Source organism: Schistocerca serialis, chromosome 2 (genome assembly GCF_023864345.2).
Source record: "Schistocerca serialis cubense isolate TAMUIC-IGC-003099 chromosome 2, iqSchSeri2.2, whole genome shotgun sequence".
NCBI classification, from domain to species: Eukaryota; Metazoa; Arthropoda; class Insecta; order Orthoptera; family Acrididae; genus Schistocerca; species Schistocerca serialis.
The window spans coordinates 775,680,101-775,707,793 of NC_064639.1; the positions used below are offsets into that span (position 1 = coordinate 775,680,101).

At 46.4% G+C, this 27,693-nt stretch overlaps 1 protein-coding gene across 2 annotated transcripts in view; it reads left to right on the plus strand.

Annotated features, from left to right (window-relative positions):
- Positions 1-27,693, plus strand: part of LOC126457998 (probable multidrug resistance-associated protein lethal(2)03659) — a 266,562-nt gene that overhangs the window by 73,480 nt on the left and 165,389 nt on the right. For both annotated transcript variants that reach the window (XM_050094769.1, XM_050094770.1), the window contains exon 2: positions 1,432-1,495. The gene's annotated coding sequence lies outside the window, so the exon portion shown is untranslated. The remainder of the gene's footprint in view (positions 1-1,431; positions 1,496-27,693) is intronic.

A 27,693-nucleotide genomic window follows, 5' to 3' on the forward strand; every position in this document is an offset into this window, starting at 1 on the left:
CGACTGTATCTGGTAAATTGTGGGAATTGAGAACAGTTAGCGGCTTTACAGAATGAGATTTTCACTCTGCAGCGGAGAGTGCGCTGATATGAAGCTTCCTGGCAGATTAAAACTGTATGCTGGACCGAGACTCGAACTCGGGACCAATGCCTTTCGCGGGTAAGTGCTCTACCAACTGAGCTACCCAAGCACGACTCATGCCCCGTCCTCACAGCTTTACTTCTGCCAGTACCTCGTCTCCTACCTTCCAAACTTCACAGAAGCTCTCCTGCGAACCTTGCAGAACTAGCACTCCTGGAAGAAAGGATATTGTGGAGACATGGCTTAGCAACAGCCTGGGGGATGTTTCCAGACTGAGATTTTCACTCTGCAGCGGAGCATTCTGGAAAAGTTCCCCGGGCTGTGGCTAAGCCATGTCTCCACAATATCCTTTCTTTCAGGAGTGCTAGTTCTGCAAGGTTCGCAGGAGAGCTTCTGTTATGTTTGGAAGGTAGGAGACGAGGTACTGGCAGAAGTAAAGCTATGAGGACAGGGCGTGAGTCGTGCTTGGGTAGCTCAGTTGGTAGAGCACTTACCCGCGAAAGGAAAAGGTCCCGAGTTCGTGTCTCGGTTCGGCACACAGTTTTAATCTGCCAGGAAGTTTCATAGCGGCTTTACTACTTTACGTTGAGAAAAGGGGGGGGGGATAATTTAGCATTTCTATCGCTTCAGTTCATTTGCCGGCCAGTATGACGTCGATGTAGCAGAGGAGGAAGATGTGGTACCAACAGCGTATGAAGAGGAGTTCATGTAGAGGAGGGTATGCACGCTTCAGAAAACATCAACGGAAGGATATGGAGGAAAATTTAATCATCAATGCTGCACGCAACAATTCCTCGTAAATATGAGTGACGAGATTTTTGTTAGGGAAATGCGAAGATGTTAAGCTCCTTGCATTCAGCTATTCTTATTAAAAACGGTTCCCTCCACTATTACTACTTTCAGTTATTAGTCGGTTAAATAATAAGTAGACAACCATCGCTTTAGTATCTGCGGAGTGTGGCAGTACTCTTGGCCTTTGGGCTGTGTAGCGAGGGTCCGAATTGCGCGTCGTAAGTTTTGAAGCTTATCGGCGTAGCAGACTGTTGAAAACTGTCTCTGCTTGTAGACTTGTTAACGCAATTTTGTCCGCAGTTTATTACGGCAGCCAGCGCGCCGCTGATACTCCATATATGCTTGAGGAGAATCCGTTGCGAAGCGGTTTCCGTTTTCGTGATCATCCCATGTTACATAAGCTCTGACTTACGCAACAAACCGGATCTCGTAGAGCGCACGATAGCAAGAAAATTACCGCTTGCGCTTAGAAATTGGCGTCTCATTCTGCATATATGAAGGTTGCATCTTAATGTACTGTTGTATGTTACACCAAGCTGTTCTCTTTGTTCTTTTCAGGAACCAGACCACAGTGAACACGATCGAAAGTCTTGGTGGCAAGGACTCAAAGTACACAGCAGTGGTAAGTACGCAAAACTTGAATATGTGTACTAGTGTGCGCAGGGACGGTGTGCGGGTCGGGTAGTTCCTTGGGAAATAATCTTGACCATTTCGTGTTCCACAGTTGAGCATTGTAAATGTTAATAAAAACCATCATAGCTGAATTTCAGGTACATTATGCAACAACCGCTTTCGTTCTTGAACATCGTCAGGTTACAGGTTCACCAACTGTGTTCATGTAATCAGTTCTCACAATATATGATCAGACATTTTTCACTCACGACACCGGGACATTTCTGCAACTTTGTGAGAATTAGTTGCGAAGAATGTTGGTGAACTTTCGGTCACCTGAACATCTTCATATTAGGCGTTATAAGCGTACCTGAAGTACAGGCATAGTTTTTTCTATTGTCTAAATTAGTTAATCTTGAAATTAAAAGCCAAAATATGCATGTAGATTTTGTATCGGATGTCATATCGCTCTCGCTTACACCCCCTCCCCGCGGTTAGCCGCAGAATTGTCTCACATCCATTTTACTTACTATTTCTAGTGTTAATGTTGACAACTGCAGTATTTTTTAGCATTTGAGTAATTTTCAATCTACATTATTCTTAGATGTACTGTGAAATGAGCAAGCATTTGCTTTGTGTCACTAGAACGTCTTTTAGTTTATATATTAGTGACAGCTTGAGCTTTGAGAATGACTTGGGTTGAAATTGCAATGTGGAAATTATAATTAGTAGAATAGCCTTTAGCGAATATGTCATTTAAGCAGTGCTACGTTACATTCATATCATGGGTGAGCATCGAGCACAGCACGGAACAGAGTTCATCAGAAAATATCAGCAGGTTCTTCTATGTGACAGTCATCCTGACGCATCAAACAGTATTGATAAAGGAAATATAAATTTCAAAATCGCTCTGCGACTGAAGCTGAGGAAAAAATGTAATTGTTCAGTGACTAATTTTCCTCTACAAAATTCTATAATACAGTTGCGCACCCAGTCCAAGCATAAACTCCACTTTCATTCCTCTTCTGGATAATGTTTTGTTACGATTTCCACAGACTGCAAATAGCAGCTGTAACATTCCCTTATAATACTCAGAACAGTCATACTAATGTGACCACATCTACGCTCGACGTAAATGTGCAGTGACCACTCACAGACGGCAGGCGGCTGCACTATCAGTGGAGGATATACAAAGCTTGTCGGGGCACGCGAACAACAGTGCAGTCGTTGTCGCAATGCGGAAACGAAGCGATTTATCTCGCATACAAACGGGCATGTTCAGTGACTTTCGTGCCGAGAGTGGAAAAGCATTTCCGAAACGTCTAAGTTTGTGAGCTGTTCGCATGCCGCCGTGGTAAACAATGATAATGTGCGAGGCTCCGCCCCACCCGCCCCGAGCCCCCGTCCGCCTAGTGCAACTCGTTTTAGTTGATGGCACGTCGACAACTTTCTCGTCAATGAGGATGAAATGATAATGATCACAGCTAGCACAGCATCCAATACAGACCCCGAGCGGCGAAAATCTCCGACCGGGCTGGGTATGGGGAACAGACGTGTAAATGTTGGGCGACTGAGGAACTGACGGCTACCAACTAGGGCTGTTGACATCTCTAAAAATATTAGGATTCCGATGTATCGATTGTTAAAGTATCATTGCCTGCACTCGATATAACGAGGATACGTATCGATATACCATCTGTTCAAGTATTGATTTATTAATTATTCTCTACATCAACAAACTTGCAGCCTACCTATTCCCCTTGGAGCAAGAATTGAAAGGACAACGATGTATGTTCACACTTGGCTATAACAACTTCGCTGACAGCGGTAACGGCTTTGCTGACAGCGGTAACGGCTTTGCTGACAGCGGTAACGGCTTTGCTGACAGCGGTAACGGCTTTGCTGACAGCGGTAACGGCATGTAAGTATCAGAATATCAGCTGTCCGATGGGTTCGTCACAATTTTGCTCTCCTATTTCACAGACACAATTCAACATTTACCGAAAACTGCGGGAGAATATAATACAAAATAAAAATTACGGCTCTCAATATAGCCATTTTGATATCGATATATCGTGGAAATGAAAATCGACGATAAATAACGATAATTCTAGGAAGACACCGATGTATCGATATATCATCAGACATACTACCAGACGTTTCTGCGTGCGGGTCTCCCCAGAAGGCGCCTGGTTCATTCTGACTGCTGCTCATTCGCGACAAAGGCAGGAATTTGCACGACAATACGGTAACTGGGCGTCCAGTGAGTGGCGACAGGTAGTCCAGACGAATCGCGTTTTATGCTCCATCGAACAGATGGCTGTTGGCGTGTGCGACGTGAAACTTCTGAAAGCAAACATCCTAAAACAATCGTCGGAAGGGTCCAGGCCGGAGGAGGGAGCGGTAAGGTCTGCTGAAAGTTTTCGTGGCAAATCCTGGGTGATGTCATTGTGGAAAGCACGCAGTTTATTTTTTTATGGGCAGGATGCCATCTACCAGCAGGACAATGTATCTTGTCACACAGATTGCAGGATACGTGCGTGGTTCGAAGAGCACAAGGATGAGTTTATCATACTCACCTTGCCACCAAACTCTCCGGATTAAGACCCTGCTACGGTCGCAGGTTGGAATCCTGCCTCGGGCATGGATGTGTGTGATGTCCTTAGGTTAGTTAGATTTAAGTAGTTCTAAGTTCTAAGGGACTGATGGCCTCAGATGTTAAGTCCTATTGTGCTCAGAACCATTTGATTAAGACCCAGTCGAGAATCTGTGGTACCACCTCGTTCGGGCTGTTCACGACGTGGATCCTCAACCGAGAAACTAGCGCAGCTAGCCACGGCACCGGAGCAGGCATGGGCCCACGTCCCTGTATATCCATTCCAAAATCTCACTGACTACTCCTGCACATCTCGCAGCGATCCGCACTTCAAACGATGGTTATCTAGGCTTTTGTCAGGTGGTCACAATAATGTGAGTGGGCAGTGTATTTGTACCACTAGTTAAGTTTTCTGATTTTTGTAGCTGTTGTAAATTTCGATGCTATTCCCACCCAGAAGATTGTTTCATGCATCTCTTAACATTCAAAACTTTCACTGCGTTGCTAATACTGGAGGTCAGCGGCAGCAGACAGTCCAACGGATCAGAAGGGGGTTCACTGAAACCAAAGCCCATCGGCGCTATGTCGGATATAAGAGCTTCTCGGGCAGTTATTTCGCTTGAGAAGAACATCTGTGGAATGCTGTCTGTAACACATTCGTCTCGAAAACAAGCCTTTGGTATTGGTACCAGAAGGTAGCGCAACGTACTAAGTGTTCAATGGCTCTTCAGGTTTTCTGAACTATGTAATTTCGGGTGCCTGGCAACTTTCTCCGATTTTTCCGGTCCAGGATGTATACCAGTTAGGTTCTTTTCAGAGCATGCTGATAAAACAGCTCCACACTTAACAATCATGTACATCCGTTCGCTCGATGAAAGACTGGAAAGTTGCACATCGATATTCAAGAAGTGTAGTACGAGTAATCCACTAAAGTACAGGCCTATATCATTATCGTCGATATACGGTAGTATTTTGGAACATACATTGCGTTCGAACATCCTGAATTATCTCGGAAGAGAACGGTCTACTGACACCCACTCAACACGGATTTAGAAAACATCGTTCTTGTGAAATACAACTAGCTCTTTACTCACATTAAGTGTTGAGTGCTGTTCACAAGAGATTTCAAATATTCCGTATTTCTAGATTTCCAGAAGTCGTTTGACACTGTTCCACACAAGCGGTTTGTAGTGGAATTGCGTGCTTCTGGAATATCTTTCCAGTTTGTGACTGGATTCGTGATTTTCCGTCAGAGGGGTCACTGTTCGTAGTAACTCGGGGAAAGTCATCGAATAAAACAAGTGATTTCCGGCGTTCTGCAAGGTAATGTTATAGGCCCTTTGCTGTTAGTTATTTATATAAACGATTTGGGAGACAATCTGAACAGCCGTCTATGGTGGTTTGGAGTTGACGCTATCGTTTATCGACTAGCAAAGTCATCAGAAGACAAAAAAGAAAAAAAATGCAGAACGATTTAGAACAGATGTGTGGTGCAAAAATTGGCCCTAAATAACGAAAAGTGTGAGGTCATTCACATGAGTACTGAAAGGAACTCGATAAACTTCGGTTACACGATAAATCAGGCAAATCTAAAGGCCGTAAATTGAAGTAGGAATTACAATGAGGAACAACTTAAATTGGAAGGAACACACAGAAAATGTTGCGAGAAAGGCCAACCAAAGATAGCGTTTTATTGGCAGGTCACTTAGAAAATGTAACAGATAGTGTTGTCCGCACTCATTCAGAATACTGTTGCGGGGTGTGGGATCCTTACCAGATAGGATTGACGGAGCACATCGAGAAAGTTCAAAGAAAGGCAGCACGTTTTGTATTATCGCGAAACACGGAGAGAGCGTCACTGAAATTATTCAGAACTTGGGTTGGACATAATGAAAACAAAGGCGTTTTTCGTTGCGTTGGAATCTTCTCACGAAATTTCAATCACCAACTTTCTCCTCCGAATGCGAAAAATATTTTATTGACGCAGACATACGTAGGGAAAATCGATCATCATAATAAAATAAGGGAAATCAGAGCTCGTCCGGAAAGATATAGGTTTTCGCTTTTTTCGCGCGCTGTAGGAGATTGGAATAATATAGAATATTGTGAAGATCGTTCAATGAACCCTATGCCAAACACTTAAATGTGATTTGCAGAGTATCCCTGTAGATGTAGATTGCTGTAGCCATTAATGACAGGAGAGAGCTGAATAATTTGAACGAACGTCTTGGTTTCGGCGTCACACGCACCCGCGTTACATACAATCTAACAAGCCCACGAGACAAGATATTCGTCACTGAACCCATTACAACAGCCCGCTGGTAGCCTTGGAGCACTGTGTATGGTGTAGGGCTGGTACCAGGCGGTCACGTGACCCACCACTGCTGACGTAAGTCATGGCACTGAAGTGTTGGTGCGTCAGTCGTTTGTATGGAATCAATGCAGTTGGATGGATTGACGTGACAGAATGGCAGGAGGAAGCTATCGTGTCTGGACATTTTTCTGACCACAACATGGATGATGTCTCAACGCGGACTGCCTAACCTATCTGGTAAGAAATGGTATACTGCTCTCTACCATTTAATACGACGTGATACCATGACTGTATGAAAGTCGTGATCGATAGGGACCAAAGACGAGGATTACTATTTGTCAACGACCGTCGGTTTCAAACCCGACGGGAATTTATTGCTGCTGTCTATAAATGCAAGTTCATAACCAGCGAACATTCCGAATGGTTCTGTATGCAATGGACATATCTAGGTGGAATGGCATTTGCCATAACATCAAGCTAAGCCAAACTACCCAAACTGGACAGTAGCTGACTGGAGGTATGTAGCTGGTCAAACGATTCTCGATCTTGGCTCTTTCCAAATGACAAGGTGTCGAGTGCACAGACTGAGGAACGACAGGTGGTGGGTGCTGGTCAGGCTGGAGGTAGTACTGCGCCGATTTGGGTATGTGTTTCACACCATCGATTGGTCTCATTTATTCATATTACTTTAAACATGATTTAAGATGAGACATAAGTTTTCGTACTGGAGAGCGTCACTGCAAATGACATAAGCTTCCTCTTCCATCCTAAAGTTTTCACCGAAAATTAAAATCTGAAAAGAAAAGAAAAAAAATTACGACTCGGAAAATTGTCTGGGAGCAACATAGATAATGAGGAAAGATGACAAATCGCAACCCCACATACCGGAGAACCGGAATTAAACTGGAAAATCACAGTATTTCATACAGCGCTTGGTAGTGCTGTATCTGCAATTTAATAAAATCTCACATTATCGGTGCTAGAAATGGGCGAAAAATTGTAGTGAGCCTAAAACGTCTATAATCACAAACTCTTAAAGGGATTAAGTGCCCCCTTACCTCTTGCATACGACGCCTAAAGTCAGCACGCTTTCCTAAGCAGTTTCGTAGTTTGTCACTCCGTAAACGGGACAATGCACATACGAACAAATCACAATAATTACGTTATAGGCCGACAGCTGAGGTAACAAAGCGATACGATAATAGTGCACGTGATACCACGCGTGACCAATTTCGTGCTCTGATTGGTTGTTGCTATGGTGGATGTCCTGTACAGGACCGGCTGTTAGTCACCTTTTTCTGATCGAGCTGTAAATGCGTAGAATTGTATATTTGTACATTCGTGTTGGATGTCACGTGCTCATCGTAAGAAGACTCTTCTTTTGAGCTTGTCAGGTTCACCAGAAAGGACTGGTTTCGCCGAGACAACAGCTGAGGTGGCCACTGTCGAAGTGACAGCGTTTGTAAATTGTGCTTTTGGAGGCGACCGGCGTGTGAGGCGGCGACTTTGTAGGAAAGATGTGTGGGCTCGGCTCAAGGAACGCGAGACACAAAACGAGGAGAGGAGCGACCCGCAAAAACGGCGCCCCCAACGCTGCCGCCGAGGTCACCAGGCGGACGCGCCCGCTCAGTCCGGAGCCCTACAAGCAAGCGCTGGGCACGCTCCACAGTGCCTAGCGAAACACATGCGGTCTCTCCCAGTAGTCTCGTCGCTTCATTTTAACCCTTCTAGAGGTATAGCTTCCAACATCACTGTCGTACATACACTAACTAGCAGAGAAACCCAGCGTTGCCAAGGTATTTATTTACACAGGGTTTCCGGAAATTCCCGCTACAAACGTCTAGAACTTGTAGAGGGGACAACGTACATAATATTCTGAATAGGAACCCATGTGCGGAAACGTGCCGTTTTTGTGCTACAGCTGTTTGAAAACATTATTTGCTAGGTAGGTTTTGCAAAAATGTGGGAATTTGAGGAGATCGAACCTGGATAAACTGAAAGAACCAGAGGTTGTAGAGAGCGTCAGGAAGAGCATTAGGGAACGATTGCCAAGAATGGGGGAAACAAATACAGTAGAAGAAGAATGGGCAGCTTTGAGAGATGAAATAGTGAAGGTAGCAGAGGATCAAGTAGGCTAAAAGAAGAGGGCTAATAGAAATCCTTGGGCAACAGAAGAGATACTGAATTTAATTGATCAAAGTAGAAAATATAAATAGGCAATAAATGAAGCAAACAAAAACGAATACAAACGTCTCAAAAATGTGAGAGACAGGAAGTGCAAAATGGCTAAGCACGGATGGATAGAGGACAAATGTAAGGATGTAGAGGCGCATATCACTAGGGGTAAGATAGATACTACGTATAGGAAAATTAAAGAGACCTTTGGAGAAAAGAGAACCACTTGCACGAATATCAAGAGCTCAGATGGAAGCCCAGTTCTAAGCAAAGAAGGGAAACCAGGAAAGTGGAGGGGATATATAGGGGGTCTATACAAGGGCGATATTGTTGACGACAATATTATAGAAATGGAAGAGAATGTAGACGAAGATGAAATAGGAGATACGACACTGCGTGTAGAGTTTGACAGAACATTGAAAGACCTAAGTCGAAACAAGGGTACGGGAGTAGACAACATTCCATTAGAACTACTGACAGCCTTGGGAGAGCTAGGCCTAACAAAACTCTACCATCTAGTGAGCAAGATGTATGAGACAGGTGAAATACCCTCAGACTTCAAGAAGAATATAATAATCCCAATCCCAAAGAAAGCAGGTGTTGACAGATGTGAAAATTACCGAACTATCAGTTTAATAAGTCACAGCTGCAAAATACTAACCCGAACTTTCTACAGACAAATGGAAAAACTGGTAGAAGCCAGCGTCGGGGAAGATCAGTTTGGATTCCGTAGAAATGTTGGAACACGTGAGCCAGTACTAACCCTACGACTTACCTTAGAAAACAGGTTAAGGACAGGCAAATCTACGTATCTAGCATTTGTAGACTTAGAGAAAGCTTTTGACAATGTTGACTGGCATACTCTCTCTCTCAAATTCTGAAGGTAGCAGAGGTAAAATACAGGGAGCGAAAGGCTATCTACAATTTGTACAGAAACCAGATGACAGTTATGAGTCGAGGGGCATGAAAGGGAAGCAGTGGTTGGGAAGGGAGTGAGACAGAGTTGTAGCCTCTCCCCGATGTTATTCAATCTGTATATTGAGCAAGCAGTGACGGAAACAAAAGAAAAATTCGGAGTAGGTATTAAAATCCATGGAGAAGAAATAAAAACTTTCAGGTTCGCCGATGACATTGTAATTCTGTCAGAGACAGCAAAGGACCTGGAAGAGCAGTCGAACGGAATGGACAGTGTCTTGAAAGGAGGATATAAGATGAACATCAACAAAGGCAAAATAAGGATAATGGAATGTAGTCAAATTAAATCGGGCGATGCCTCGGGAATTAGATTAGGAAATGAGACGCTTAAAGTAGTAAATGAGTTTTGCTATTTGCGGAGCAAAATAACTGATGATGGTCGAAGTAGAGAGGATATAAAATGTAGACTGGCAATGGCAAGGAAAGCGTTTCTGAAGAAGGAAAAATTTGCTAACATCGAGTATAGATTTAAATGTCAGGAAGTAGTTTCTGAAAGTATTTGTATGGAGTGTAGCCATGTATGGAAGTGAAACGTGGACGATAAATAGTTTGGACAAGAAGAGAATAGAAGCTTTCGAAATGTGGTGCTACAGAAGAATGCTGAAGATTAGATGGGTAGATCACATAACTAATGAGGTGATATTGAACAGAATTGGGGAGAACAAAAATTTGTGGCACAACGTGACTAGAAGAAGCGGTCGGTTGGTAGGACATGTTCTGAGGCATCAAGTGATCAACAATTTAGTATTGGAGGGCAGCGTGGAGGGTAAAAATCGTAGAGGAGGACCAAGAGATGAATACACTAAACAGATTCAGAAGGATGTAGGTTGCAGTAGGTACTGGGAGATGAAGCTTGCACAGGATAGAGTAGCTTGGGGAGCGGCATCAGTCCAGTCCCTTGGCTGAACATGACGACGACGACGACAACAACAACAGGTTTTCCAACAGGGTAGGATCCCGTGAACGAGAACAATGGATTTTGCTCCCAGCACCGTCTGGAATGTTGTGGGTGACAAACAACTAAATGCATACCGCCTCTAACTCTCCATACCTCTTCCAACTCATAGACACGTGAATGAGGCTGCAACCACGTCAGTTGAGACAGAGATAGATGTCAAATGACTAGCCTATCCGATGTAAGCAGCAACCCCCCCCCCCCCCCCCACAATGACTACCCTCTTGCGAACTTACGTAGCAAACATGTTTACAATCTGCTGTAGCACAGAAATGGTACGTTCCGGACATGGATTACCATTCCAAATATTGCCTAATCACTCCCCTCAACAAGGCCTAGAAGTTTTTAACGGAAATTTCTGTACACCCTGCAGGAGTGCGTCCACACCCGTACCATGCAGCGTATAGGATTGTGCTTTATGTTTACGTCGTCATATCTCCTGAACTGGGTATCCTACAACGGTATAATTCTGCAGTTACATTCAGTGCTACACTTGCTTACCGTTGCTTACCGTCTGCTTAATGTATTGCTAATACAGTTAGTAGTAAAGAAGTAATAAATTCTTACGTCATACTTCATGCGGTACTCGTACAGCATGACAGCGGAAAAGTAATAAGTGATGAACTTTCTTCCTTTTATTTTGTAGGAGTTATCAGTGAGAAAAAGTTTCGTAAAGGTTTGAAATTATTTGTATAGTTTTTCGAGTCGCTTAAGTGCTTTCATTCTCAAATACTGGGTGAATAAAGTTCAGGAATTTACGAGTCGCGGGCTATGCTTCTGTTTCTCCTCCAACGCCATCCCTTTGATAGATAGATGGTTCTTATCCCCACAGCGATTGTTAAGACAGTAAGGTACACGTGTACCACGTTTAGTTGAGATCGTTCCAGTGGTTTAGGTAGTGGTGTGGAGCACGCACATTTTTATGATATACAGGGATCTCGTTAAGGGAAGTTTACTATTTTTGACCCGAAAAAAGTATAATCTTTGAGAATTTTTTTCTCGGGATGTGTTATAGATATCAATGTCAAATTTGTTCAAAATGTTTATTGATACTTCCTCTACAAACTGGGATTTTTTCGGCCGGAAATGTCGAAGAGTAAAGCGGAAGTGCCGTCGGAACGAAACAAAATTTCGATGTAGACCTCCACGCGCGGTATGTCACAGGTCAGCCGGCTCGTCTGAAATCGAGTTGACGTTAGCGAAGTATGTAAGATTCTTGAGGAGTTGTACCTCGCTTAAGTTATTTAGATCATAGGAAACAAAATAGCGGCCATTTGAAAAAAATAGGGTTTTTTCATCGATTTTTCGACTTCGTCGGCCAAGTGAAAATATTTACGGTTGATGGATCGGAGTAAACGTGGTACAACTCCTATACAATTTAGTCAGCTTCGTCGGAAACAAAGAATCATGCCCATCGGTTCAGTAGATTTGAAGTTACCATACCGCGCGATAAAAAAGTCATTTCGAGAAAAACGCGTTTGAAGTGTTGACTACATATAAATGCAATATTATGTAACTTACGTCCAGTCTGCTATTCCGGGACCATAAACTAGTCCTTCATCTTCCTCATAGATGTAGGCCATCCTGCGCTGCTCCAGAGCCGCTCGTATTGCTGGTGACAAGCGGTTTTCAGCCGCTTGAATCCGATGGTCGTCCGAATGCTTGACGAACTCCGTCGAATAGAGTCACAGGGTGACGTCCATCGTTGTCACGGCCTTCAGAATTTCTGAATACCCTTCGTTGAAGCTGCCCACTGCCAGGAAAGTCGCTATCTCCACAGTCTTCGCACCATAATGCAAATGCTTGGGGGCTAACTTCCAAACACACGCGTTCAAAATTTCATTTGAATTTTGTGTTTTTCCTCCCAAGCACCGGTACAATAATTCGTCCTCCGAAAGAAAAAACCTGTTGCGTGAAAAGGCCGATTTCACGCAGGTGCATTGTTTTACCCACCCGCGAATAACAAACATTTCCGTTCCGTACTCGGAAAAACCGTTTCATGGGTGGATTCTTCTTTTATGGGTTCAAAAATGCAATTTTAAAAAAATATAATTTTTGAACCAAAAGATAGTAAACCTCCCCTTAAAAGTACCCGGACATCCGGCTAAGTTTATGGGGAGTTGCTCACTAAACGTCGCGGACCAGCTATATGAAAGAAGGTGGGTAGCTGTTGTCAGAACAGTAACAGTAGAATGAGTCGGTCAGCTATTACGAAGATCATGCAAGCCTCGTGTACTGATGACAGGGACTGTAGAGAATTGCAGAGAGTGATTGAAAAAAAAAAAGCTCATGAAATCAGTGGAAGAAATTACTCGGGAATTCCAAAATGCTACCAGGAGTCCAGCTACCACAATGACTGTGTACACGGAGTTCAAAAGAGTGGGATATAATGGTCGAACTACTGCTCACAAGCCATTCGTTTCTGTAGTCAATACCAGGCGACACTCGAGGTGGCGTAAAGAGTGACGCCAGTGGACAGTGGAAAAGAACGATTTGGAGTGACTAATCACGCTATACCCTGTGGCAATCTGACTGAAGGGTTTGGGCCTAGATACTGCCTTGAGGTTGTTAGCTACCAATAGTAACGTACGGTGTACGGAGGACTTACTGGTTATACATGGACTTCTTATTGCGCTTAAGAAAAACCCTAAATACGGAAGGATATAAACACACTTTACAGCACTGCGTATGTGTACAGTAGAGGAGCAATTCTGAGACCATTACAATGCACCTTTCCACAAAGAAACGTCTGCGAGGCAATGGTTTCTGGGCAATAACGTTGTTGAAATGGACTGACCTGCCAAGAGTCCCGCACCGGAACCCAATGGAACATCTGGAATGTGTAGTAATACGAAATGACCCAAGAGCCAAAATTTTGACTATAATATATAAACCAATGCGCAGCATTGTTGGCTCTCTTGAATCTTCGTTTTCAATGGTGCATGTTCGCAGTCTTCCATGGTAGTCGGAAGTTAGGAATTACAAGCCTAATTAAATATCATTCTGATAACTGGATTACACATTGGAGTGTTGGATAATAGATTATTTTGAGATATTGGGACAGAAAATAGTTGGACCTTCTCATACTAATAGCTTTGCCGATCGTTGTCAAGGCGATTCTGCTAATAAACGAGACGTGAGAGATAGTGCCCGTGAAAAGGCTAAATTTGTGCTGAACAGACATTGAAAGAACTCGAACTTGTAATTAATATCTATTCGTGAGAATTAAGAAGCTTAGACATTGTAAAGCCAGAGACATATTTATGATTTATCAGTTATTAATGGTAAAGGACAGTTTCATGGGAAGTCATATCTTTGGTTATAGGAACGCGAAGGAATGTGGTACGGACTGACTTAAATTATATCGGAACGATACACACTAGGATCAATTCCTTCATTGATTCTCCAGTACCATCTCTCATTAATTTAAGAAGTGAATTGTGTCAATAAAACAATATATACGAGACTTTCAGTGTTTTCTAAATCCTAAAAATCAGTTAGTAATTAGACAATTATATCTGTGAATATTCAAGGGTTATTGAGAAAAGCTTATCAGCCTCTTACAAGCAGATAATATGATTAAACGAAGGCATATTGACTACGAAGGTAACTAAATAAAATTATTAGGGGAACAAAAATTAGAAAAAATAGACTGGGACCCGATTGCTATGTTATTCCCGAGTAATAAATAAAATCACTGTCTTTGGATCTGTCGTGGTTGAAAGCGAATGAAATAGCTCTGGAAATAGAAAACATCAATTTTCAACTTCTAGTTCACACAATTAGATCGACAACGTGGTTCAGAGATGATTTATGCCCGACCCACACGCCAGGGAATGGTTCTTAACTAGCCGGGAGGTCAGCTCCGCTGCCGGGGGGAAACGGCGAAGCGATATCTGTGCACTCGCGACGAAGGTGGGTGTTTGGGCATAAATGTAGACTTCGCTCCAGACCCCAGCGTCAAACAGAACTTCCATTTCTGGTTTCGGCTGTCAAGGAAGAATGGGCTGCCATTCCACCAGAGACATTAAGACACCTCATTGGAAGTGTCGCCAGCAGAGTTAAAGTGCTCATAGAGGTTAAGGGTGAACACACACTGTATTAATGTCCACTAATAAGTGCCCAAAACTTTTCGTCAAGTTGGCGTTGTATCTGGGTAAATGGCCGTGTATTAATGTGTGTCACGTAAATCATTAACGCATATGAATTCCTTTCGAATCAGTCACAATCGGGTGGCTAGCATTAGTTTATTCCCAGCAGGTAAGAAGCGCGTAGTTAAATCAGAGCTAACATGTAACGGGCAGAGAGGAAAGGAAACCGTCACATAGACAGTGGCCTTAGGTCACAGAGAATTGCCTACAAGGCAGGGAGACGGAAGTTTTGCAGAAGTTAACAAATCATTAAAATGTTCGTTTCATTTAAATGGGTGAGGTCTTAGATCTCCTCCCTCACGTGGAGGAGGAGGAGGAGGAGGAGGAGGAGGAGGAGGAGGAGGAGGAGGAGACAAAAGGCCCTCCCCCGAAGTATTCATTATGATCAGTGTGATTATTACACGTCGGTAGTGTGATGTCGGACAGTCGAACTGAATTACAGCCGGAAGAACATTCTGACCTATGGACTTGGTGACATATGTACATGCTCCATAATCTCCCACTTCTGTCCGCTGCCACGACAGTTCAGAGAACTGTTGTCCAGAGATGGGCATCAGTTGAAGCAGCGAGTCGCTAAGGCATGCTGACTAGGTACTGGATGAGTGTCGATGGTATGCGCTGTCTGGCATTGTGCTGTATGTACAGAATTCTGTATTATCTCGTGTGGTAGCAGGAACGATCCGCAACTCTGCGCGTTTGCCTCTGCGCCTTGTCCCAGTCACTGCTTTAATTGGTGTTCAGATTTGACTGGAAGTAGCTGACGAACGGACTTTTTACAGTACGCGGATAGTTAATTTCGTGTAAACTGCACTATTGTGTTCACATTTTCGAAGTGGCTCACTCATTTGTGTACCCGGATATAATATAGACATCGTGCTTTCATAACATTATCTCGTCTGTTCACACGAAATTCCCCACTTTCGTGGCAAGTGCGGAGCTTCAACATGTATTCCATTACGGAGCATCTTGTTTCGCTCTTGCACTGGGAAAGTTTCCCAACAGTTTTTCTAGGTTTGGGGAAGTCATTAGCAGACTACTTCTCTGCAGAAATGAGATACAAGACAGACTTGTTAAAAAGGTCATGTATCTTGTTAAAGAAATGATACAAGAACGATTGTAAGAGGCGCGTAGGGAATGTGTTATCTCGAGCGTGGAGGACTTCGTATGGAGAATGGTCTAACTAGAATGACAGGTTGGGGTCCTGGTCTCGAAAGGTATATACAGTCCTGTAATATTTCGTTTTGTCTTCTGGATGTGACAAAGAATAAACAAAAGCTGGACAGAGCCAAAACCAGTTAAAGGAGAGTAACCGTTCATTGAAGTAGAAAGTAAAATTTACCGATCGACCTTACAGAAAATCCTAATAAGATTGTCACATGTAGACAGTACACTGACTAAAAACGTGTTTCAGTAGCTGAACAACTGTACTGGGACTGGAGCCACAACGCCGAGATAATATATTTGGCCTCCCGAAATTGTTTTACCGCGGAAGATCGTAATAGTTACTGTATTCAATCGTCTGAAGGATACCGAAATTGCATGTCGTAAATAAATGTAACATATTGCAAATAGGCGGAAAGAAAGATTACCATAGGATCGTATTATTGACAATAAACCGTTGAAAAGAGCAACGAGTGTTGACTATCTGGGAGTAACCGTCTGGAACGACCAATGTGGAATGACAAGGTAAAACTTACTAAAAAAAAATGATGCCAACCCGAGACTCATTGGCAGCATCCTCAGGAAAAGCTATTTATTTTACGAAAGAAATGGCTTACTAAACAGATCGGCGACCGAGTTGAGTACTGGTAGTCAGTCTGGGGTCCTAATGAGGAACATCAATAAGAGCTGGAAACGAACCAAAGAACAGCAGCGCGTTGAGGGTTCATTTACTGACGTGGCTCGAGAGCGTAATGAAGGTAGTGACGACGTAACAACAGAGGTCCGCCGTATTGCCTCGTATGGTCTAAACGGGCTTAAAACTACCTCCCATGACGACTAACATGTGAAAGTATGTACGTCAGTCACTTCGACTAACTCTGTCGAGTAAGTCTCCAAACACTTATCCGAAGCGAGGCAACGGAGTCAAGGCAGCCATTGCGCAGGGCAGCAGTGGAACAAGAAGTAGCAAGTGACTTAACGAAGAGCAAAGTGAATTCATTCCATCCGCTCTTACCCCATGTGTAAGCGCAAACCTTAAATAAAAAGATCCGGGATTCCGAGTTATGCTTGAATCAGAACAACTGAATGACTGTCGAAACCACTTGAGCCTTGAAGGGGACGTCGTCTGTCGATTCGCATTTACCTGCACCTGCTTTGTAGTTGTAGCAGCAATTACTACGCAATCCTACATCAAGCATTTCATACGTTGGCCGTAAACGTACGCTACTGAATACCCTTTGGCGAATACTGCCGTGTAACTTCCCTGTGCATTTTCGCTGCTATGTCTTGACATTCTTTGGCGTCAATACACACACCTTACAAAGACACGAAGCACACAATGGCAACTAATCAGCAGTGACGTTACCTACCACAGTTGGCCGCTACTGAGTGGTAACAGCTACTTCAGGTAGCAGAGCGATATAACACAAAGGAGACGGTGTGACTAAGCTATTCTCTAATTGCTTGTTCCTGTTAACAAATAGCTGCAGTCACTGTAATTATTTTCTGCAAATTACTGTGCTTTTCACATCACACACACACACACACACACACACACACACACACACACACACACACACCTGCGAGATGCAATCACTGTTCAGTGTCCTGAAAGGTTTTTTGTTCCCTTTAATTTTTTAACTCATCATCAAAATTCATTACAAACTTACCTCCAATAAAGAGATTTTCAACATCTCGAAGTTGTATTAGTGTTCGCTATTTTTTCCCCTCGATTTGTTCTGACCAACTTCTATGACTTCTATAATGTGGTATGTGGCCTTTAGCTTTCAAGCGTATACAGATTTTTTGTGTTTTTTTATTGTTTCCGCTTTACCTCCGAACTGTATATCCAAATACCTTTCGTATTCTGGGGTAGCAAAATGTGGGTAACTTCGATTTAGTCCTCCTTTGAATCCGTTCTGTTCGCAATAAACTATTTGCCCATGTTTCAAATACAATGTCTTTTTTTACACCGACTTTTGGTTCACGAATTAACAGAATGTGAAATCAACATGTCTGGGTTTAGTCCTAGGCGACGGCAACTATATTTTCCGCAACCAGGAAACATACCAGATTTTCTAAGACGTCTTTGGTATATTCGTGAGCTTGATGTCTTCGTGATGTCGGCCTAGAAACTTTCCGTCTGTGAGGCTGACGTGGCGAATAAAGGCTCGCTGACCTGCACTGCACTGCACTGCACCATGGTAGCGTTGATGGTAAACGCGATAAGATGGGCGAATGCCGTTAACCGACCGCTAACCTTCGGCGTCTAGTCTGTTCTCACGGGTCGTGGGAAAAAGCTGCGACTAGGAGCCATGGGAGTGAAGGAGATCTGAAAGCCAAGGCTGGCTGCAGTCTCTGAGAAATTTCGCTGCTCCCAACACTGTCCGCCACCGTACGTGACATTGGATTCTGCAGTGTGAATGAACGCGTGAAGTTTCACTTCCTCGTTGGCCAATAAATTTTCTCCTTACATCTTCCGTGTGTGCTACAATTTCACGCCAATTCGGCCCACTCCTTTTCCATGTCGCTACTTTCTCCCGCCAAGCAAATCCGTACTTACTATAAAAGTGTTTTTCCACATCTCTAAACTACTGGACCGTTTTCAACGAAGCTTGGTACACACATCACTTACTGTCAGTCAAAAATCGGTGTCTACCTATGCCATAGTTCACGGCGCGGCCGTTCTTTCTCGTTGATCGCGGTTCGCGGGATATGACGTCAGAAAACAATTAGACGCCTGAGAAACTGCCACATCATGCATGACGGGCAGATTTACTAGTTCTGTGCTACCAACACCCTTCGCAATAAATTTCGCAGATAGCATCCACATATGCCACTGAATGTACCCGAAATTATATCATTGTATGACACGTGGATCAGGACAGGGCCCACGAGAAATACAGGGCCGCCGGCCGGGGTGGCCGAGCGGTTCTAGGCGCTACAGTCTGGAACCGTGCCACCGCTACGGCCGCAGGTTTGAATCCTGCCGCGGGCATGTATGTGTGTGATGTCCTTAGGTTACTTAGGTTTAAGTAGTTCTACGTTCTAGAGGACTGATGACTTCAGCAGTTGAGTCCCATAGTGCTCAGAGCAGTTTGAACCAAATACAGGGTCCATGACGAGTTTGTGACGTTACTCTAGTCTGCTTCCTCCACACTTTGCGAACCCTCGGCTTCGTGCAGGACCCACAGGAAATAAGTATGGTATTGAAAAGGTACCCACTAAAGGTCTTAATTTTGTCGTGTGATATCGAGAGCTTGCATGCATTTAATCGCTCAGTCAAGAAGTTTTAAACTCGTCAGAAATTGTTACTCGCTTACCGCCGGACACTGCTGCTGGGTCTCTTAAGACCTGCAGTGTCACATGCTGTGACGTATCCGCCACGACCGGTCTTTCCCGTGGGTATCGAATCAGATGATGTGAAGTCATACACGCTGAGACGCGTGAAAAACTGTCGTATCATTCTTGGCGTTCAAATTTATTACTTCTTTGCTACTAACTGTATTCGTAATATATTTCGCAAACAGTATCCACGTATACAGCTGAATGTACGACACACAGTTCAAGAGAGATGACGTCATAAACTCATATGCGTGGAAAGCTGCCATATAATGGATGAAGTTTTAATATAGTCATTCTTTACTAGTAAGACGTCAGTACAATCGAGTCCACTTAAGGAAATCCCGGACACGTGGCAGCGCTTTTGACAGAAGAGCCGTCTGTATACCTATGGATACGCGTTGCTTTAGCCACGTGTACAAAATCACATTTTAGACAAGCGAAGGAGCTGCGCCTAGCGTACAGCACCTGTTTTTCGTAATTATAAACGTGTTTTCACGAATACGTGAAAACTATTTTTTTTATATATATTACACCAAAAACCCCCATTTTTTGTTTTCATTTCTAATACTCGTAGAAAATCGTCAAAATGAATACTTGGGCAATGCTGGATTTTAGTACTGTATGCTGCTGCGATTTCATCGAGATGTTTGTCAGCCCCATACTTGGTCGTTAGTGTTTCAGCGCCTTGAACTTCTGCCTACTTTCCGATGTACAACGCTAGTGAAAGGTATTTGGCCGTTTCCTTCATCTGACTCGTTATGAAATGTAAACCTGTACGGTGAAAGAGACTAATGATTAGACAGCGTGATGTGTACGTGATTTTTAGTCTTCCTTATTTTGATAGGCTTGGAATTTCAAGCAATGAAATGGGATAATCCTGGTCACAATACAGGCATATTTCTCATCGAAGCTGCCACAGAGTATGATCTCCATCCGACCGACAGTTTACTATAAACGTTTTGAGAAAGTAGCCAGAGCACTGTGTAAATATGAGACTTTTCTGTGAGGTACCACACACACTATAATACATCACGTAAGTCGGATAAATTATGGCGTCAAGATGCCGTAGTGTTAGTTGCTCACTGAAGAGTGTTTTTACAAGAGATGCAGCAGGAGAGGAAATGACTCTAAATAATTTTAATTTAGGTAAAAGACCATCGGATGGCGGGGCGGATCATTTTTATACTATCTGCCGAAGAGTGAAATTAAGAAAGCTACAATATGGCGTCAGTTCGTAAGGTTTGGACGCGTTACCCTCAAACTAGGGCTTCAGGCTAGCCGTCGCGAATGTAGACACTACTTCCTCGTGGTCATTCCCCTGGCGCCGCGACAGCTTGCCAAACCTTAACGCCGGGAGGTCTCAACGCCCCGCGACATCAGGACTCCCGGCAATGGTCATCCTGCCAGGTGGCCCTTGCTGCGGCTGGGTGGCGCCCGTGGGGAGAGCCCCTGGTCGGAGTGGGTGGTATCGGGGCGGACGTTTCGCACATGAAACGTCAACACGTATCAGGTCGCTCTGCGGCCGAGTCTTCCAAAAGAAAAGGTACCGTTTCTAGTTCTGGTTCTCCTGCCCTTTCCCCCTTGGCCACTCCATGGGAGGAGGGACAGGCCCGCCGGCTTGGGACGAAGTACTTCCCCCGCTATTTGGTCTGTTCTCGAACAGATGGGGGGACGTTCGCCACCTCCAAGCCCATGTTCTTTGTTCAGCACATTGAGGACGTCTTCGGGGAAATCGAGGCTCTCAGCAAGATGCGATCAGGGTCCGTTCTTCACCTCTGCCACACAGTCGGCGGCACTCCAGGCGTGCGACCGCCTAGGGGACATCCCAGTATCCATTGTCCCACATCTGGCACTAAATAGGACGCAGGGGGTTATTTTTCATCGTGACCTCCTGCTACAATCTGATGAGGAGCTCAGGGCCGCGGCGTGCATTTCGTCCGGCGAGTCCAGCGCGGACCCAAAGACCGTCGCATCGACACCGGGGCCTTTATCCTCGCCTTCGAGGGGGACGTTCTCCCGGAGAAGGTAAAGGTGATGTGCTACCGGTGCGACGTGCGACCTTACGTCCCGCCTCCTATGCGCTGTTTTAGGTGTTTGCGCTTTGGGCACATGTCGTCCCGGTGTGAGGCTGAGCCCCTTTGTGGCGACTGTGGACGTCCTCTTCGTGAGGAACATACTTGCACCCCACCACCTCGGTGCCCTAATTGTCCTGGCGTCCACTCGCCTAGATCCCCAGACTGCCCCGCCTATCAGAAGGAGAAAAAGATACAAGAAATCAAAACTTTGGATCGGCTCTCTTATTCTGAGGCCAGGAAGAAGTATGACCGCCTTCATCCCGTGTCACTGGCCACTTCGTTTGCCTCAGTTGTGTCCACTCCTTCCGCTGTATCCTCACCTCTATCCTGTCCCCCCTCCGCCTCCTCTGCCCATCAGGGGGCTCTGCCTCCGCCTCCCAAATCCCTCCCTTCCAAATCCTCCTCCCCCGCGGCCCCCACCCCCCCTGCCCCAGGGGCAACCCTTCCTCCTCCTCCTCTCCCCACGCCACCTGAGAAGCGATCCTCTTCTCAGGCGTCCATCGGGGAAACGTTCCGGACCCCAGCTTCCGAGGTCCGGCGTTCCAAAACGGACCCCGCGCGTGAGGACCTTCTTCGGGTCCAGCCCACCATCCCTGTGCCTCCTCGGCCTTCCAAGAAGGCCTCCAAGAAGAAGTCTCTATCCCCCTCTCCACCCCGGCGCGTTTCATCTGACGCTTCATCCGTGAGTCGCTGCTCCCGGCCGTCCTCAGTTTCGCCGGGACGCTCTGCTGCCAGGCGTTCCGCCGGCCTTTTGTCGGCAAATGATGCGGCCCCTCCTACACAATCAGGGACAGCGGCCGCAGCTGGCGACGAGTCGATGGAACAGGATCCGCCTGCCGTCAGTTGTAGCGTTGTTGCCTCGCAACCTGGCCCTCCGCGGCCATCGAGGTGACCAGCTCTTCCCCGTCTCGTTCCCCCAATTTTTTGACTAGCAATGGCGTTGTTTCATTGGAACATAAGAGGTATTCGATCTAATCGGGAGGAATTAAAACTGCTCCTCCGCCTGCACTGTCCGCTCGTCCTTGGTCTCCAGGAAACCAAGTTGCGCCCGACTGACCGTATTGCCTTTTCCCACTATACCTCGGAGCGGTATGACCTCACCCCTGTGGACGGTATCCCAGCTCATGGTGGGGTCATGTTGCTCGTTCGGGACGATGTCTATTACCATCCCATCCCATTGACCACCCCACTCCAAGCAATAGCTATCCGCATTACTCTTTCTGCTTTTACTTTTTCAGTTTGTACCGTCTACACTCCACCGTCATCTGCTGTTAGTCGGGTTGACATGATGCACCTGATCGATCAGCTTCCCCCGCCGTTCTTATTGTTTGGCGACTTCAATGCCCATCATCCCCTTCGGGGCTCTCCTGCATCCTGTCAAAGAGGCTCACTCTTGGCGGATGTCTTCAACCATCTCAATCTTGTCTGCCTCAATACCGGCGCCCCGACTTTCCTCTCGGACTCTACTCATACCTACTCCCACTTGGACCTCTCGATCTGTTCTACCACTCTTGCCCGTCGGTTCGAGTGGTATGTCCTTTCTGACACCTATTCGAGCGACCACTTCCCCTGTGTCGTTCGTCTCCTGCACCACACCCCATCCCCACGTCCTTCGCGCTGGAACATACTGAAAGCTGACTGGGGACTTTACTCCTCCCTGGCGACCTTTCCGGACCACGATTTTCCCAGTTGTGACAGTCAGGTCGAATACCTCACGGCTGTTATTATCCATGCTGCCGAACGTTCCATACCTCGTACTACTTCTTCTTCACGTCGCATTTCCGTCCCCTGGTGGAACGAGGCTTGTAGGGACGCTATCCGTGCTCGACGACGTGCTTTACGCACCTTTCGCCGCCATCCTACGTTGGCGAATTGTATTGAATACAAACGACTCCGAGCGCAATGCCGTAGAGTCATCAAAGACAGCAAAAAAGCTTGCTGGGCCTCTTTCACGAGCTCCTTTACCAGTCTTACTCCCTCTTCCGTTGTTTGGGGTAGCCTGCGCCGGCTGTCGGGCATTAAGGCCCACTCCTCAGTACCTGGCCTGACCTCAGGTAATGAGGTCCTTGTTGATCCTGTGGCTGTCTCCAACGCCTTTGGCCGCTTTTTCGCGGAGGTTTCAAGCTCCGCCCATTACCATCCTGCCTTCCTTCCCAGGAAAGAGGCAGACGAGGCTCGGCGACCTTCCTTCCACTCGCTGAATCTGGAAACTTACAATGCCCCCTTTACTATGCGGGAACTCGAACGTGCGCTTGCACTGTCCCGGTCCTCTGCTCCGGGGCCAGATGCCATTCACGTTCAGATGCTGGCACACCTTTCTCCGGCGGGCAAAAGCTTCCTTCTTCGTACCTACAATCGCGTCTGGACCGAAGGTCAGGTCCCCATGCGTTGGCGTGACGCCGTTGTTGTTCCTATACCCAAACCCGGGAAGGATAGACACCTTCCTTCTAGTTACCGCCCCATTTCTCTTACAAGCTGTGTCTGTAAGGTGATGGAGCGCATGGTTAATGCTCGGTTAGTTTGGATTCTTGAATCTCGACGACTACTTACTAATGTCCAATGCGGCTTTCGTCGCCGCCGCTCCGCTGTTGACCACCTTGTGACCTTGTCGACATTCATCATGAACAACTTTTTGCGAAGGCGCCAAACGGTAGCCGTGTTCTTCGACTTGGAGAAGGCTTATGATACCTGTTGGAGAGGAGGTATCCTCCGCACTATGCACAAGTGGGGCCTACGCGGTCGTCTGCCCCTTTTTATTGATTCCTTTTTAACGGATCGAAAGTTTAGGGTACGTGTGGGTTCCGTATTGTTCGACGTCTTCCTCCAGGAGAACGGAGTGCCTCAGGGCTCCGTCTTGAGCGTAGCCCTTTTTGCCATCGCGATCAATCCAATTATGGATTGCATTCCACCTAATGTCTCAGGCTCTCTCTTTGTCGATGACTTTGCGATCTACTGCAGTGCCCAGAGAACATGCCTCCTGGAGCGCTGCCTTCAGCGTTGTCTAGACAGCCTCTACTCATGGAGCGTGGCAAATGGCTTCCGGTTCTCTGAAGAGAAGACGGTTTGTATCAACTTTTGGCGATATAAAGCGTTCCTTCCGCCATCCTTACATCTCGGTCCCGTTGTTCTCCCATTCGTGGACACAACTAAGTTTCTAGGGCTCACGTTGGACCGGAAACACTGTTGGTCTCCACATGTCTCTTATTTGGCGGCCCGTTGTACACGTTCCCTTAATGTCCTCAGAGTTCTTAGCGGTTCATCTTGGGGAGCGGATCGCACTGTCCTGCTTCGCTTGTATCGGTCCATAGTCCGATCGAAGCTGGATTATGGGAGCTTCGTCTACTCGTCCGCTCGGCCATCCCTCTTACGCCGGCTCAACTCCATCCACCATCGGGGGATACGTCTTGCGACCGGAGCCTTCTACACTAGTCCTGTCGAGAGTCTTTATGCTGAAGCTGCCGAGTTACCATTGACCTACCGGCGCGACATACTGCTGTGTCGGTATGCCTGCCGGCTGTTGTCTATGCCCGAACACCCCTCTTAAAAGTCCTTCTTCGCCGATTCTCTCGACCGTCAGTACGGGTTGTATGTGTCTGCCCTGCTGCCCCCCGGAGTCCGCTTCCGTCGCCTGCTTCGACAATTGGATTTTGCCCTCCCTACCACCTTCAGAGAGGGTGAGAGCCCGACACCACCTTGGCTCCAGGCTCCGGTTCGTATTTATCTCGACCTCAGCTCGCTCCCGAAGGAGGGTACTCCGGCTGCAGTGTATTGCTCACGGTTTGTCGAACTTCGTGCTCGACTTGCCGGTCACACCTTTATTTACACCAATGGCTCCAAAACTGACGATGGTGTCGGCTGTGCCTTTGTCGTCGGGACCGCCACCTTTAAATACCGGCTCCTTGACCAATGTTCCAGCTTTACGGCCGAGCTTTTTGCTCTCCATCAGGCCATTCAGTATGCCCGCCGCCACCGCCATTCATCGTATGTCCTCTGCACTGACTCACTCAGTGCTCTTCAGAGCCTTGGGGCTCCCTATCCGGTCCATCCCTTGATTCAACGAATACAGCAGTCCCTCCATTCTTTCGCTGATAATGGCGGTTCTGTCAGCTTTCTGTGGGTCCCCGGACATGTAGGAGTGCCTGGGAATGAGGCTGCGGATGCTGCAGCCAAGGCTGCAGTCCTCCAGCCTCGGCCAGCCTCCCATTGTGTCCCGTCATCTGACATTTGTGGGGATGTATGTAAGAGGCTTGTGTCCTTGTGGTGGGATGCTTGGTCATCCCTCCAAGGAAACAAGCTCCAGGCAGTAAAACCGCTCCCAACTGCTTGGACAACTTCCTCCCGACCATCTCGGCGCGAGGAGGTCCTTCTGACCAGGTTGCGGATTGGGCATTGCCGGTTTAGCCACCGCTACCTGCTCTCTGGTGACCCAGCCCCGCAGTGCCCTTGTGGTCAGGCATTAACGGTGCGCCATGTTTTATTGTCGTGTCCCCGTTTTAGTCAATTTCGTGTTGTCCTGTCCCTGCCATCTACCTTACCGGATGTTTTAGCTGATGACGCTAGAGCAGCTGCTCGTCTTCTGCGTTTTATAACTTTAACTGGCTTGACCAAAGACATTTAACCTTTTTACTTATTTAATCTGCATCTTTGTCAGGTCCTTTTGATGTCCCCCCATCCCCTTGAGTTTTAGCAGGTTCCTTGTGCTCTAACACCAGTGACTGGGCGCTAATGACCTCAGCAGTTGAGCGCCCTTAAACCCTACAAAAAAAAAAAAAAAAAAAAAACGCCCCGCGAACCAAAATCCGTATGAACCGTCTTCACTGCCACCACCGTAGAAAACTCGTAGTCTTAAAAGGTTAGCATCGCTGTCTGTAGGTTGCACATTCGCGGGTTCAGTTCCCGGCCGAGTAGGAGATCTTAGTCGCTCGGGGACTGAGTCTGTTTGTGGGATCTAATCATTTCATCTCACCTTCATCGGCGCTGAAGTTGCCATAGTGACGTCAAATACACTGTCCAGTCACACTGTGACCACCTGTCAGAAGCCTGAACAAACAACTTTTGCGCGTACGTGCAGGAAGTGTGTCAATGAGGTTCTTATAATGCCGATTCCAGTGGCGTGCCCAGCTGCTCAAGGTTTGTTGGAGGAGGAACCATACCGCATACAGCCCAATCACTGTGGTCTAAGACACATTCTCCATTGGGTTTAAATACGGGAACTATGGTGGTAAGGGGAGTAAGGTAAACTCATCCTGGTGCTCATAGAGCCACGCACGTGCACTACGAGCTGTGTGACACGTTGCATTGTCCTACTGGTAGATGCCACGTAGCAACGAAAAACAAACTGCAAGCGTACTTCTGTTGATCCAGAATGATGAGATCACCTGGAGAATGCCACGAATACATTCCCCAGACCATAACACCCCGTCCTGGTTGCAGGGTGGTTGCTTTCAGACGTTTAAGGCTATACAAGTCAACGGCCACCTGCCCGATGGGGCATAAAACTTGATTCGTGTGAAAGTCCTCGTGTCGCCACTCAGTGGTCGCCCAGTTTCGGTATTGGCGAGTAGATTCCCGTCTTCGTCGCCGATGAACATCAGTCAGCATTGGTGCGTGAACCAGGCGCCTGCTGCGTAGGCCCATACGCAGCAACGTTCGCTGGATGATTATTGAGGAGGCACTGTTGGTAGCCCCTTGGTTCATTTGGATGGTCAGTTGCGTAACAGTTGGCCGTCAATTTCTCCCGTACGCATCTCCGCAGCAGTCGCTCATCCCATTCACCTATGGCGCGCGGTGCACCGCGGTTGCCACGGCGCAGGTTTTGGATAGCGCCGTTTTGACGTGCATGGTATACTTCAACTGCGGCGGCGCGTGGACAGCTTACAAACTGTAATACTTCCACAAAGTCAATCATGCGCGCTAGGACGTTAGATAAATCGCTCAGTTTCCGCATTCTCAGCCCCCCCCCCCCCCCCCCTCGACACGCTTTATATACCCTCCTCTGCTAGGGCTGCCACCTGGCGCCTGTGCTCATTGATATGGACTACCGGCGTTGGTCACGTTTATGTGAATGGACTGTGTAGAAACACGTGCACCACTAGGCGGAACAGCTCCTGACCAATGTTCACTGCCTCCACCTGCCTCTCCTCCCTCTCCCTGGTTTAAGTTTGCTATAGGAACTGGTTTCATTCGGAGCAGGCACAGTACCATGCTGTCTCAGGCTCCATAAAATCCACAAAGAGATACTCTCCGAGCCTATTTCATTGCAGACCTGAGACGGTGTCACTTCGTTGCAGATATTAAGTTGCTATCATATTTAAGTGAGGTGAATTTTGCTGCCATCACCTTGGAACCAGCCGTGAGTAAATTCAGATCAATGGCAGCTAAATCGCGGTGAGGGGCTCCCCCGTCGGCGGTTCGAGTCCTCCCTCGGGCATGGGCATGTATGCTGTCCTTAGAGTAAGTAA